General features: G+C 42.0%; 1 long non-coding RNA gene across 1 annotated transcript; it reads left to right on the top strand.

Annotated features, from left to right (window-relative positions):
* The first annotated feature begins 1183 nt into the window (after positions 1-1183).
* Positions 1184-12187, top strand: LOC142601256 (uncharacterized). Its single transcript, XR_012834858.1, has 4 exons — positions 1184-1248; positions 1738-1927; positions 2033-2212; positions 11176-12187. It is a non-coding gene; the product is annotated as an uncharacterized LOC142601256 (long non-coding RNA).
* Positions 12188-13575: the final 1388 nt, after the last annotated feature.

Raw genomic sequence — 13575 nt, 5'->3', positions numbered from 1 at the left:
TGGGAGACTGAAGCAGGCCTGAGCGAGCAGTCTTACTCTCCATTTTCATATCATGCAAAAGTCTAGCCTGGGGCTTCTACTTTTAGGGATTTTAATTTTTATTCTTTTTTTTTCCCCACTAAAAGTCAGAGAAAAAAAAAGCAGCTTCTTTTTGGAAAGGGATAACTGGAAAATGTGGCCAAAACCATATTTTCTGTAATTTTCTTCCTATGCACCATTTTGGCTAGTATATAAAGCAAAAGAATTTCAGAACATACATTCTGATGGAGGAAAAAACCCCACAAACAACAAATCTCAGCTCATCTGTTTCTGCAACCTGTGCACAGACAGAATTTAGCATTCAGACCCTCCCAGAAACCCTCACAGCATTTTCTTCTCATTCAAGCTAGCTCCTGTTTAATTTTTTGGGGGGCTTAGAACAAAAAAGATGTTGACAAATAACATCCCTTCACCCTTGTAGACAAGCCGACTGCCAAAATAACTATTTTCCCTTCTGTTGACAAGTCTGGCAGCTTGCAGACTTTACATGGTAGCCACCGAGCAGTGACGCTGGTTAGTGAGGTGATGGGAGCAGCCATAAAGGCGGCCTAGTTTGAAAGGGAAAATTACTAAGCAGAAGAAAATATCTGCTGGAAAAATACTGACAGAGGAAATGCCTGCCAGCCTGGGAACTGTGAGCCTGGGAACCAGGCCTGTGAACCAGAAGCATCCTTGAGAAGTGCACAGCTGGCATCTTTGAAGTACAGCTGGGTACCTAGAAACCGGAGACATCCAGAGATACCATCGATAACTGCACAACCAAGGAACTGTAACAGCAACTTATCATCTGAAAAGGTGAAAAATAGTCTGGAAAAAAGAGGAAAACATCCTGAGAAAGTATGAATTGATAGCTGCCATTGGCTGTTCTAACTTCAAGAAGAGGAAAACAGTCTGGAAAAATAAAAATTGGTCTGAAAGAACAGAAAACATCATCATCTGTTGGCTGCCCCAGGTGAAAACCAGAAATTAACAGCATCTATTGGCTGCTCAAAGTGGTGGTGTCCTATGTCCTCTTATGTCTCTGTGATATAAAAATTACTTATTTTTTAACCAAACTGGAGATGCTCTCTCTCTGAGAACTTCCTCTGCTGCACGTAATTTTTATTTCCTAAATAGATTGAATTCTCCACACGAACTTTCTATGATGTCTTGGACCCTCCTGGGGATGCCTGGCTGACTCCAGCCTCCGTGACACAGAACATCTCTGAAGTAAGACTCTCTCTGTTACGTTATTGGTACCTGTTGGGTGCCCTTCTGGGGTTGGTTTGATTTGGTTTGTCCTCCCACTTTTGGGATGGTTTGACCCTTTCTGAGATCTGTCTAATTTGCTAATGGTGATATTATATATTCATATAAGTAATCTATCATAAGTATATCTGCTGTTACAGTGTTCATAGGTTGCTTCACTAATGATAACTTTGTAGTAACTTGTAATAGTATACGTACTTGGTTGTTGCTATAATACTATTTTTGCTAGACTATTGATAGCTGCTATACTATTGATTGTTACTATTATTAATTGCTGCCATGCTATTAATTTCTGATAGGAATTTGTAATATCTTGATATCTCAATATATATATTCCTTTTATTAATCATAGGTATACTTGCTAGTAATGATTTTTGTGGTATTTGTGCTAACCTGTAATACAGCAGAGAAATTTAGAGGAAAAAGCCTCCATGTTCTTGTGTATTACAGAATCCTGCAAACCCACGGTTGTGATCTCTACGCACCCGCAGGCTGTGTAGCCCTTCAGGTCATGACATGACAGAAAAGACAATTTCCCCAAAGAGCTCTGAGCCAGAGGAGTGGAAGTGTTTGCAAGGTCGGCATCGGTGGTGCCATGGCCAAGAGGTGACCTCAGTGAGCTGAGAAGCAAATGTGGAAAGTGAGAGCACACACACGATGGGAGCAACTATAAGCAAATTAGAATCAATCAAAATCTGCAGTGTTTCTGCATTTGTGAAATACCTAAGCTTGTTTAATTTTGCAGGAAAAGCTTTGGGAAATGGCAATGTGAAGAAGCTGGGACTGGGAATATTGGAGAGTGCTGCTGGAAAAAGATGTTTGGACTTAGTGCTCTACTCCGCTCTGTATGGGCATTTCATGAAAGGAAAAAAAAAAATCTCCACTTGGATTTAACTCTCCTTTTGCTTTTCTTACACCACTTCAGGTACAAAAACAATTTATTTACAATGTCAATTTGCTTGTAGTTCTCAAACCTAGTTTTACTGTTTGTCTGGTAGTTGTTTATATAGGCAGCTGCTAGAGAATAGAAAATTAATTGTCTTCATCTCAGCATGTGAAAAATGAAAAGTCTGCTACCTTGCTGCTGCCTTTGAAGGTCTATAGCAAAGGCAAGTGTGGGAGATAGGACAGAATGAGCTTTAGGGCATCCGAGCAAGAACATTGCTATGAGCTGATGGAGATAAGATGATTCTTTCACTGTTCTCCTCCTCCCAGCAAAGGTAAAAAAAGATTTTAACTAGAGCTGCTTGGAAAGTGGCTTTGTTTTTCCTAAATACACTTTTTATCTTTTTAAAGAAAAACTTGAAACTGAAACTTTGACATTTGCTTGTACCAAAGGTGCTCATATGGCTCAAAGGTGTTGCTGCGGAGGGGCTCTCTGCTGTTTGCTCTTGGGGCCAGGCTCTTCCCCCATGCGCTCTCTCTCCTTTGCAGACATGCCGGAGCAGCACGTGGCCACAGTGCATTTCAGGAGATACCGTCATCCGGAGGCTTGGTGAGGAGAGCAGAGGCGTGAGACAGCCAAACAGTGACTCCCACAAGCCATTGGCAACAGTGCCAAATAAATTTTTTCCACACATCTGGCCAAAATGTTTTGGCTTGTACTGTTCAGTCTTCAGAGAGAAGAAAAAAAAAATTTCCATCAAAATCAAATGCTGTTTTGTGAAAAGAAAACTTGAAATTTAACTTCAAAAGAGTTTTGACAGATATTTTCTAACCAGTTGCCTGGTAGAATAGAGGGTGCAGAGATGGATGCTCCCATGAACAGTGTCCCCTCCTGCCCTGACAGTTAAGTGGGAGAGTGTGTGGAGGTCCCTGGAAATGCCTCCAGCTCCCCAGCATAACTCGTGGGGGCCTGGCCCACTTTGCTGTGGAGGCCGTGCAGCTCTCACAGGGCCCTGCTCGCTAAAGGGCCTCTGCAAAGAAATTGAAGGCCCCCTCTTTGGTGCCTGACAGCTGGAGAACTAAGAGGGACCCTGCTGGTCGGGGGTTTCCTCCTGAAAAATAAAATGTTGGCGTTCAAATCATTTATTCTCACCTTTCCTGTGTGTTTTCTTTCTTTCTGTGGTTCCTATTCAGCAGCAATATTCTGCCCACTGCAATTTATGGACAAACTTGCCCTCGCTAAGAAGGAAACCTCTGCAGCAGTGATATATGCCCATGTTGGTTGTTTTATTGCTTTTCCAGTGTGCACCGCTTGCAAAAACTGTGGCTGCTCAGCATTTTTTTTCCCCACTTTAATATCTGCAACATCTTGGTCTTGTCTTCTTGCTTTCATGTGCATTAACATGAGAAATAAGCAGGCACTGTTTCTTAAATCCAGATAAGAAGGATACATAATAATTACCAGCTGCATGGCCTCCTGGGGTGCCCCCCCTGCCCCCATGCTCTCCTAATAAAACTAATTGTGAGCAAGATCTGATTATGACTATCAGCTGGCCACCATATTTGTACATAATGGCCAATAAAACCTCAATTTAAAAAAAAACTGTTTTTTTTTTTTCTTTTTTTATTATGTGGAAGTAACTCACAAGGCCCCCCAGTATCTGTCTCTGTGCCCATGTAACCATCCAGGTGCACTCACACTGCAAAATCTTGGCACTGGATCTCTTTTGGAGATAATTTTAGTGGCCAAACAGCCTCTCCTCATGGTCCTTCCCTAGGCAGATTTGGAACACTCCTTCTCAAGGCAATACTTTTAACTCTCTTAAATGTTTCTAAAGGAAGATTGAGCTCCTTTTGTAAGTTTCCTAGGTATTATGTAAAATATAATTTCTTTGACTTCTTTTTTCTGAATTCTGAAACTTAGTAAACAACAATTCTTAGAAAAAGAAAACAGTATCTAATGTGGTACTGCATAGTATGCATTCAGGCTGAAAGGGAAATAATTTATCACAAAGAAATTCTACAAAGGAAAGTACTCCTAAAAAAAACATTTCTGTGCTAGAGGAACATTAAACAACTCTAAAAAGATTAAAAACAACATATGGTATTTTTCCCTTTCCCCCCCTCAATACTGGGACAACCAAACACGTAACTCAGCTTTTTATGATCTGGCATCATCAGGTGCCAGTTATCATTGTTCAGTTGCCATCACACAGCTCCTTAACAGATTGCAGTATAGCTACAATTAATTAGGAGGAGAGCTTGCTGCTGGCAGCGCCGCCCCAGGTCTCCAGTTCTGCTGGGGAGCCTGTGGTCACTCCCCAATGGGGAGCGCTTGGTTGGTGAAGGCCAGGAAGATCTACAGGATCCTTAACCCAGATTTTTCCAGAGATTCATTGCATTTGTCACCATGTAATGACCAAACCTCAGCATCGAGAAGAGTATGGAAAAAACCTTTGAGTACATAAGGCAGCACAAGTGGCGAGCTTGACAAAATACAAGAGCTCACTAAGTATGTTAGCTGTCACCTAAATGCACCACTAAGAAAAGTTCAGGTATCTTGCTGGAGCTACTGCCCCGAAGCCATCCCACTCCTCCTCGGGACAATTCAGCAGCTCTGAACATGAGAGCTATAGACCTTGAGGGGCCTCAACACAGCACCAGCATACTTAGAGCTTTGATACTGCCCATCTCACGTCTAACTGATAAATCTCATTAAAAGAATCTAAAAATAGAATAACATTATTTCTCCATTTTCTTGGACCAGAGAGGGAGAGGGCTGTGCTGGGGAATGGGAGAAGCAGTCCTGTGTACGTGTCTGCAAAGACAAGGAGGTATGTCCTCCAGAATTGTTTTTTATTAAGCTGCATCTCAGTGAAAAAGCTGGTGAACTCTACTTTAATCCCAGTAAAGGCTTTTAGCTTCTGCTGATTTATATTATCAGGGAAAGTATATCTTTTACAGACTACCAATGATTTAAACATTTGTGTATGGTGAAGCTAAAGAATTAAAGTAAATTGTCAGAGTATGCAGATCGTATCCTCCCTTACAGTGCTGGTCTTAAAGTGGAGAAGACTTATGCAGTTGCAATGACTTTTTATTTAATAAATCCGTCTGCTTATATCTTTACACAACAGGAAATGCTGAATGCATGGAATGTTGCAATTAGAAAAAAGAAGTTTCCCTTCATTGTTAGTTCTTCTATTATACCTTTCTTCCTTATTCATACTGAATGAAGAGCTAAGATCTCCATCACATTTTTAATGCCCTGTTCCTATGCTGTCTTCTGCAGTTTCCAGTGAGAGATTTAAAAGGGAAAATAATCACAACACCATCACAGTCCAAATTATATGCAATGAGGTAAAGTGTTTTCCCTACTAGTAAAATATTAGCTGCTGCATATTATACTTTTACTAATTTGGCCTTGTACTTCAGCATTAGTCTTTTCATGTCTCTCTTTCAAAAGCCCTGCAAAGCAGGAAAAGACTATTATCCTTGTAGATCCTGAATCAGGGAGTGAAAGAGGATTATTTAACTTGACTTAAAGCTATACAGTGAGTCAAACCAGAATTAGAAAGAAGAGCTGAGAACCAACACCTATAATCCACTGTTGCTACAGTCTTTTTTCCCCCTCAATTCAGGGATCTCTTCATTCTCATATCTTCCATTTGGAGGACTATTTTTTTTGCAGTGCTGCTTTCATGTTCTTCAAGAAACTTGAGCCAAATTGCATAGAATTCCAGAAAAAAGTAATATATATATATATATGTAAGTCAAACCAGCAAATATGAAAGGGGTCCTCTTTATCCAGGTGCATAAACCTTTACGGACCTTCTTAGGCTGACACTACCATCTATTACTGGCAAATGTTTAAAGTTAAAGACAAGAAAAATAAAGCACTATAAATCATAAAAGGATGTAACAGGATTATTCACTGTAATATTGGAGATGTTTCTAGCAAAACATACTTTATAATGTACTTTCTAATGAATGTTGTATTCTTAACATTAGATAAAATGGCATAACTTAAATTACATTCATTTTGCAATGAGGAAAATGGTAGTTGAATTAGAGAAATACTATCTAAGCTCCAAGGTGATTACTTACAAGTCTCATAATACTCACCATTTTCAAAATACTTCTGATTTTCAGATCTGGTGACAGCAGGGTGTTTTTTACAAGCGACACTGAGGTTTCTGCTGTTGTTTTTGTGGGTGCTACAGCCCAGAGTGGCACCACCGTCGGGCAGACGAAATGGCTTAGGGCAGGCTGGACAAGCACAACCCAAGGATACAAAAGAGCATAAAGGGAAACGTAGGGTCTTTCATAAGTAGTACAGAGTTTTGAAAGTCTTACAGAATTGTAATTATTTCCTTTAAAGTTATTTTAAATTACTTGTTTTTTATGACATAGCTTGTCAGTCTGGCCAGCTGCAACCCAGGGTGGCCAGGCATGTGTGGCCATGATGGCTGAGGTCCAACTGGGGTCCACAGGTTGCGGCAGGGCAGACATCACCCCTTTGGCCTCCCTTTTCACCCACGGCTGTTCCTGTGGGAAGAGAAAAAGAATTTCTCAATCACACAGAAGCAGGAGCTGGAGGGGGAAGGAAGCCACAAACACCACCACAGCTGTAGCTCCCCTGGGCTCAGGAGACCAGAGGAGACCTGGATGGGTTTTGGGACCTGCCTCCAGCAAAACAACAGGGAGCACCCCAGGAGATGAGGGATGTAACCCCCAGCTCACCTTCACACCACAGTGCCAGCTTGACCGCCACCGGGTGAGCTGCACCTGTGCGGTGGTGGCACCGCACTGGGGACACTCATCCACAGGACAGGGGCTGGGTGGCACCCACCCTGTTTCCCTCCGCTCCCTGCTGCCTCGTAATTGCAGTAATCAAACGTACAAGCGTCACCCATGAAATGCCACTTTGGAATGACCTGTGTGCCTCTGGAGGTTTTACATACACCCTACAACTTCTATGGGCACAAGTAGTTATTGAGCGTCGAGGTAAATGTAGTGATTAATTACTCAGATTCATTGCTATGCAGAATTTCTTTAATATCCTTTTTTCTTTAACCTTAAGTTTATCTTTTGAACACCAAACACTGCATCCTTTCAATCAAAACACTAATAAGCTCTTCAAGTGGCTCGCTGGTTGCAAAGCTGCTGCACCTACCTTCCTAACCTCCTCCTGGCCTCAAGCTTTGCTCCTGATTCTTTAGGAAAGGATGGCTTCTGCATTGGAGCAGAAGCAAAAATATAGAGAAAGCTCAAGTACTGTATAGTTTTTTAATATGATGTCAGAATAGCAACTTTTAATGTTAATGTATTTTTAACAAAATGCTATGATTCGGACGTGAAATTTCTTGTCCTCCTGTCTTAGAGAGGCTGAGAGTTCAGGCTGGCATTGACATCTCAGTAGACAGTGAGAGAATTTAGGATTGTGCAAATTGGATTTTTTGAGAAAAAGACAACTATACAACCCTTATTCTAGAAAACCCATTTCATCCCAGCTATCCTTTGTAGACATTGGCTGATGCGGGATGGGGGTGACAGCACCCAGAGGAAGGCAAGGTACCCCTGATGTATCAGATGTATCAGGTACTGGCAGAGAAAATTGCCACGTTAGATGGCCTGGAGGCAGTGCAGACAGTCGTGGCTATCAACTTGACATCTATGATATTATCTAATTATTTTTTCACAGAATCTGGAGGAGGGACATTCAGTCCTTTCACCGGGACTTTATAAACACCTCCTTTTTAAGTACAGTATGAAAGCACTCAGCAGCACTCACCTCTAAGCAACACCTGAAACCTCCTCATCACAGCCCTCTGTGATACGGGATGAAAGCATAGCTGGCTCTAACTGTGTTTTTAAAAACGTGGTTAAGAAAATGAATTGTGCAAATTCTTTGCCAAATGATTAATATTAAAGAGGAGAAATCTCAATTACTAGTCAAAAGGGAAGCATGTTCTTAATAAGAGAACATTTGGACCAAAACAAAATGTCAAACATTTTCTGATCAGCTGCATCCTCAGCTTGATGTGCCTCCTACTCGCTCACAAGATCAGCATCACCTACTGAGCTCCAGAGTGAAATCAGACCTACAGCTTGGTGGCTTTTTCACAGGGTGCTGGTGCCATCAAGGAGTTATGGAGTGGTGGAGGGAACAGCCAGCCCATGTGGAGAGCGTAGGCAGAGCAGGGAGGCGGGAGCCCGACCCTCGGAGGGACCTGAGGGGTGATGCACCCTTTGGGGTGCATGATGAGCCTAGCAGCTTTGAAATAAAAAAAAAAGTTGGTGAATACAAATGAAAAGAAGACTCATGGGCAACGTAAAAGACTCTTTTTCAAAGGGTTTACTCCCCATGGCCAAAGGTGTTTGTTTCCACTGCAGGAAAAAACATCAAGGTTCACAAACCTACAACAGTTCTGGGCTTCACTAGCACTCCTCTGTGCCTGAGGTATCTGTCTCCCTTGAAGCTGCACTGTAAGACTTTATGACCAGTAGCAAAGGCTACGCTGAAGAACAAATGTTAGGCCAAATGAGGCACCTGCATCGACCTATATATTTACAAACTACATGTCCAACCTCTGCAGCTAACATCATATACATATATGACAAGGATTTGAAACACTATCATTACAATATGATCAAAGAGGTTTTCTTTAAAATATAACCCTCACCTGCACAAGGTGGACTGGAAGCATGAGGAAGTGGTAGCCTGAAAAAAGATTTCGGATAGCTCCAAGCAATAGAAAAGTGAGGCTTATGAAAACAACTGTTTCATAATTGAAATTACAGTAAGCGATAAGGCAGTGTATTCTCTAGTGTGGAAACTAAGAAGCTGTTTTTATACAAAGATACTTGGCTTATTAAGTGAGAAGGTCACAGTGAAGCAGGATGATTCTCCCAAGAAACAAAACCCCAACAGTTTTCCTCATTATTATACCTATATTCCACACAGTAAGTAGGCACCTAGATGCTGTTGCGACTATATATTAGATTAGCTGTAATGATTTCATTGTAACTGTGTGTTCTCCCCGGCCTTTTCCTCCTCTTCTTTTCAATTCAGATGCTAAACTGCAGAGGCAGCAACAGCATTCTGACCGGTTCACGGTCCACCGCAGGGAGAGAAAAGCACCTACACCCTGCGTCTGGGACATGGGGTGCAGGTCACTCTGGGTCAGCTCTTCAAAGGCAACGGTGGAAAGGTGTTTCTGCAGGATCTTATCTCCCCACGCCTTCTTGGGTGTCTTTGCTTACTTAGAGCAGGCACCTCACCCGCAGCTCACCACAGGCAGGAACAGTTCACAGAGCTGCCAAAATGAAGGAAGGATCTTGCTAAGTCCCCGCAGCCCCTCTTACCTCCATCCCATGGATCTGAATGCTTCCTCCTATGTTTTGGAAGAGAAGAGCCCAAACCACAAGCTCAGGACTGTTTGGATCTCAAATTCGATTCAGACTTACCTTCTTTTACCTACATCTGTTTTAATCTTTAATGAGGCAAACTGTACCTTAGTGTGGGATTTGGAAGAGAACCAAGAAAAACAGGGTTTTGATTTTCAGTTCATTTAAACACCAGACAGTCAAGAAACATCATCCTTCCAGCTAATTGAAGTCAGACTGCAGGTTGCTGCTAATCTGGGACTAGCAGTTGCATGCTGTATTGTGGCCCTGTGTCACCAATCTGCAGACACGCACAACAGCAGCCACACTGAAATGGAGGGTCACGAGTAAAACAGATAATAAAAATACCACAGTAAAACAAACAGGAAAAGGAAAATTGCTGAGGTACTAGTGCCAGAATACCGCTAATGGAAATTTTCTCTAACCAAAGCCTTAAGCATCTTACAAACCACTTTTTGAAGTCAAATTCCAATATGAAGAGCCTGGAGCTTTTGGACTCTGTGTTTGACTGGAAGAGCACGTCTCCATGCTGCAGCAGTAGTGGCTTTAATGCTAGAGCACCTAAACTACCTTTACATTAGCTGCCATGGAGATCAGCGGCAGACCTGTCACACCAACAAGAAACTTGGTGTGAGTTTATTTACCTGTCCAAAACCTGAAGCGACTACTGTGTAAACACATCCCAAGCTCAGACAGTTAGGGTGACATACTCTCCTCTAACTACCTTCAATTGTGTTAAACACATTAGGCTCTTATTTAAAAAAAATCTTGGTCTTATTTCCTGCTCAGAGGATGCCACGGTACTGTGACAATCAAAAGAAATAAGATGTTTCATTATGATAATTAATGTAGTGTGCCTGGTGAATTCATTATGATTGCTGTAAATGTCATTCCTTGGACCCACAGTTTGTTCTCACCTTGCTTTTTACCTTTCTTCTCCTTTTTTTTTTTTTTTTTTTTTTTTGTTTAATGCTGATATCATCACCCTTGGTAAGGATAAATTTAAAAGTTACCACTGTTTAGAAGCTCATTGGTTAGGTCAAATAGCTGTTGCAGATCTCATGAGTCCCTGGGGAACCTTTAACACCAGGAGGATACTTTTAAATTGGAATCTGAGATGACTATGGCCTGGCTGAAGATCAGTCAGGGTGGAACCAGTATCACCTTATTTTTAGAAAAAGAAAATATGCTAACAAAACATTCAGGGCTCACTAATATATATGTGGCAGGAATCTATTAAAAAGTATGGAAGAGAATCTGGACTTGTTGGAATGGACAGGTGAAGACATGAGCTGTGAATTCAAGTAGAAGCAAACCAAGAGAGAGATGAAACATTAATAATGTTTGTGTTGTGGTGAAAGGTGAATATTCTGGAGGAGGACTCGGCAGGGGGGGTCGGGGAAGGCTGCTCAGGGACCGGGGTCCTTCTAGACTGTACCGTTTTTCTTAGCTGTGCTACCTGGACAGTACTGTTTAGCCTACAGACAAATTTATAATGCTGTGACATGTTCATCTCAGTCTGAAAGCACAGAGGACACTGGAATTCTATAAACAGTACTCTTTGTTTCTATTTTTTTCTTTCTTTCGTTCTAGCCACAGCTGCTGCTGCCTCCATTTCCTCTTTGGGTTACTGCTGGCATTAATCTCTCCAGGAAGTTCTACCGACTGCTGCCTTGATGGCAAGGTGACAGACGTTTGAATAAACATATAGACATGCAGCTGTAAAATGACAGAATTTTATAAGTATATTTTACTCACTTAAATAATTTTTAGCCCAGCTTGACCTGGTATGCCTGGCCACTAACACCAGATTAATGGCTTGTAAATTTCCCAGGAAGGAAAGGCCAAGAATCGTTTAATTGTAACGGTCTCTTTAAATACAATATATATTATATTTTACAAGAAACCGTATCTATGGTCTTCCACGGAAACAAAACCAAAAACAAAGCCATGCGTTGCATGAGAGTATTGCCAGAAAGACAGTTGCAGCCCTTGTGATGTCCTTGGCCCAGCAAAGGACGGCTGTCAGAGGAATGAGGTGGTGTCTCCAGCTCCAGCCGCTGCTGCTTTCCAGCCTCTGCTCTCCCCCTAAGGACGAGAAGTGGGGTGGGAGGATGAATGCTTCTCATGCCTCGTCTGGGAGCCATGTGGAGAGTTTCTGGTGGGAAGCTGGTTGGCAGCAAGGAAAGTTTATGGATCGAGTGTGTGAGCCAGCAGAGAAGACGCTGGGTAAGTCTAAAAATGTCCAGGCAAAATATGCAAGCCAAAGTACATATACGCAGAAGAGAGAATGCAGGGCAGCGGGTGGATAAACAGTAGAAGAATGAAGTAGCTGCACAAACATTACTGGAAAACTTCAGACTGGTACAGAAAGGGCTGTGAGGCCACTTAGATACTTGAAGGCTTCTATCGGTGTACTGGGGTCTCAGCTCCCATTACTGTCACTGAGATTTAGGGAGCAGTTCAACAGGTCACTGACAGGTAACTCCGACTGATGGGCCCTTGTAATCTGAGCTGGCTCCTCCAGCTGCTCTTCCAGAAAGGCACAGGTCACGTCTGCCGGCCTCTTACCAATGCCTGGGCTACCTTACAGCTTTTCAAATGGCTTGAGATGCCTGGTGCAGGCAACTGAATGAAGCTCTTAATCAGCAGAGTGGTGGAGCATAAAGCATGGTTCAGGCTGCCATTGGAATGCAGCTGGACCTCAGTCAAGTTGGCTAAACATAGGCATCTCCGTTATGTTGGTTTAGGCACTGTGGTATATCCCAGGTGGCCTCTCACACATCCCACGTCAGATCCGCCAGCCCTGTGCAGCTCCTGGGTGTTTGTGGTGCCCCTGGTGTCTCAAACTACACAGCATCTGGATTTCATCCTCCATGGCTGTTAGCTTTAGGCTCTCCTGACTGCATTGACCTGCACTCTGTTACGCTAAGAGCTTAAAGACCTACAGACAGATAGACATTCCGCTCCAAGGTTCTCATTCTTGAACTGAACAGTATCCCAAGTGTTTACCTAACCAGATGCATAGGCTGAAGACTCCTTAGACCTACTCATATCCACCCAAGAGAAAAGAGAGTTTTATCAAATTTTATCAACAGTTTGAGGAAGATTATATTGACTGGATTGGATAGGTTTTTGTCTTGAAACATTTCTTGCCAGCAAGCAGCCTATGTGAAAAAAAACCCAGTAACAATTGAAACTGTAACAGACCCTGTACCTTTCTCTGCCCTGAGACATCAGAGGGTTTATTTCAAGTATTTGTCAAAGCAGCCTAGCAAAGGAGAAATATAATTTAAAAAAAAAAACAAAACAACAGTATTTGTTGTTGCTTTTATTATTTGAGGAGCTGTCTGGAAAATTTCACCGAATTAAACTGGAAACTAAATAGTGCAGCCATTTTCAGTGCATTTTCTCAGTTCTTGGAGCAGTTCTAATTATTCCTTCAGAGACAGCTCCTAGGGACCAAAATCTATTGCCTCTGTACAAAATCAGGCAAACACAGCAGACCCAATCTCTAAAAATTTACAACCTGACTAAAATCCTAATCCAGAAAACCATTTACTCACTTGCTTTACAGTAAGTGTTTAAATAGCTAGAGGCTCTTAAAATCATGCTTCAACAGATGAACTGTGTGAATATAAAATATGCTTGTCGCTTTCTGGTTTTTGCCAGATTTTCCGTAACTTGTATAGACACAGAGCTCGGGAACGCGAGAGCTGAAATTCTAAGCAGTCTTTTTATACATACACCCATACATACTCTCTCTGTCTGTCTATTTGTGTGCATATGTGTATTATATGTATAGATCTGTGTATGTATACATGTACATATGTATATCTAACTACAAATCTTGCACAAATGATGGGAATCTTAGCCAGTGCTGTGAACTGGAAAGGTCACTCGAGCTGTATGAATTCAGAGAATTTGCTCTGGGGAGAGAGTCTGGAAGTGTCAGCCCATATAGCTGTCCAAGTATGGGAAAATAATTCTGGA

This window comes from Balearica regulorum, chromosome 3 (assembly GCF_011004875.1).
Source record: "Balearica regulorum gibbericeps isolate bBalReg1 chromosome 3, bBalReg1.pri, whole genome shotgun sequence".
NCBI classification, from domain to species: Eukaryota; Metazoa; Chordata; class Aves; order Gruiformes; family Gruidae; genus Balearica; species Balearica regulorum.
Note: the sequence above shows the minus strand (reverse complement) of the source record. Positions and strands in the feature narration are given on the sequence as shown.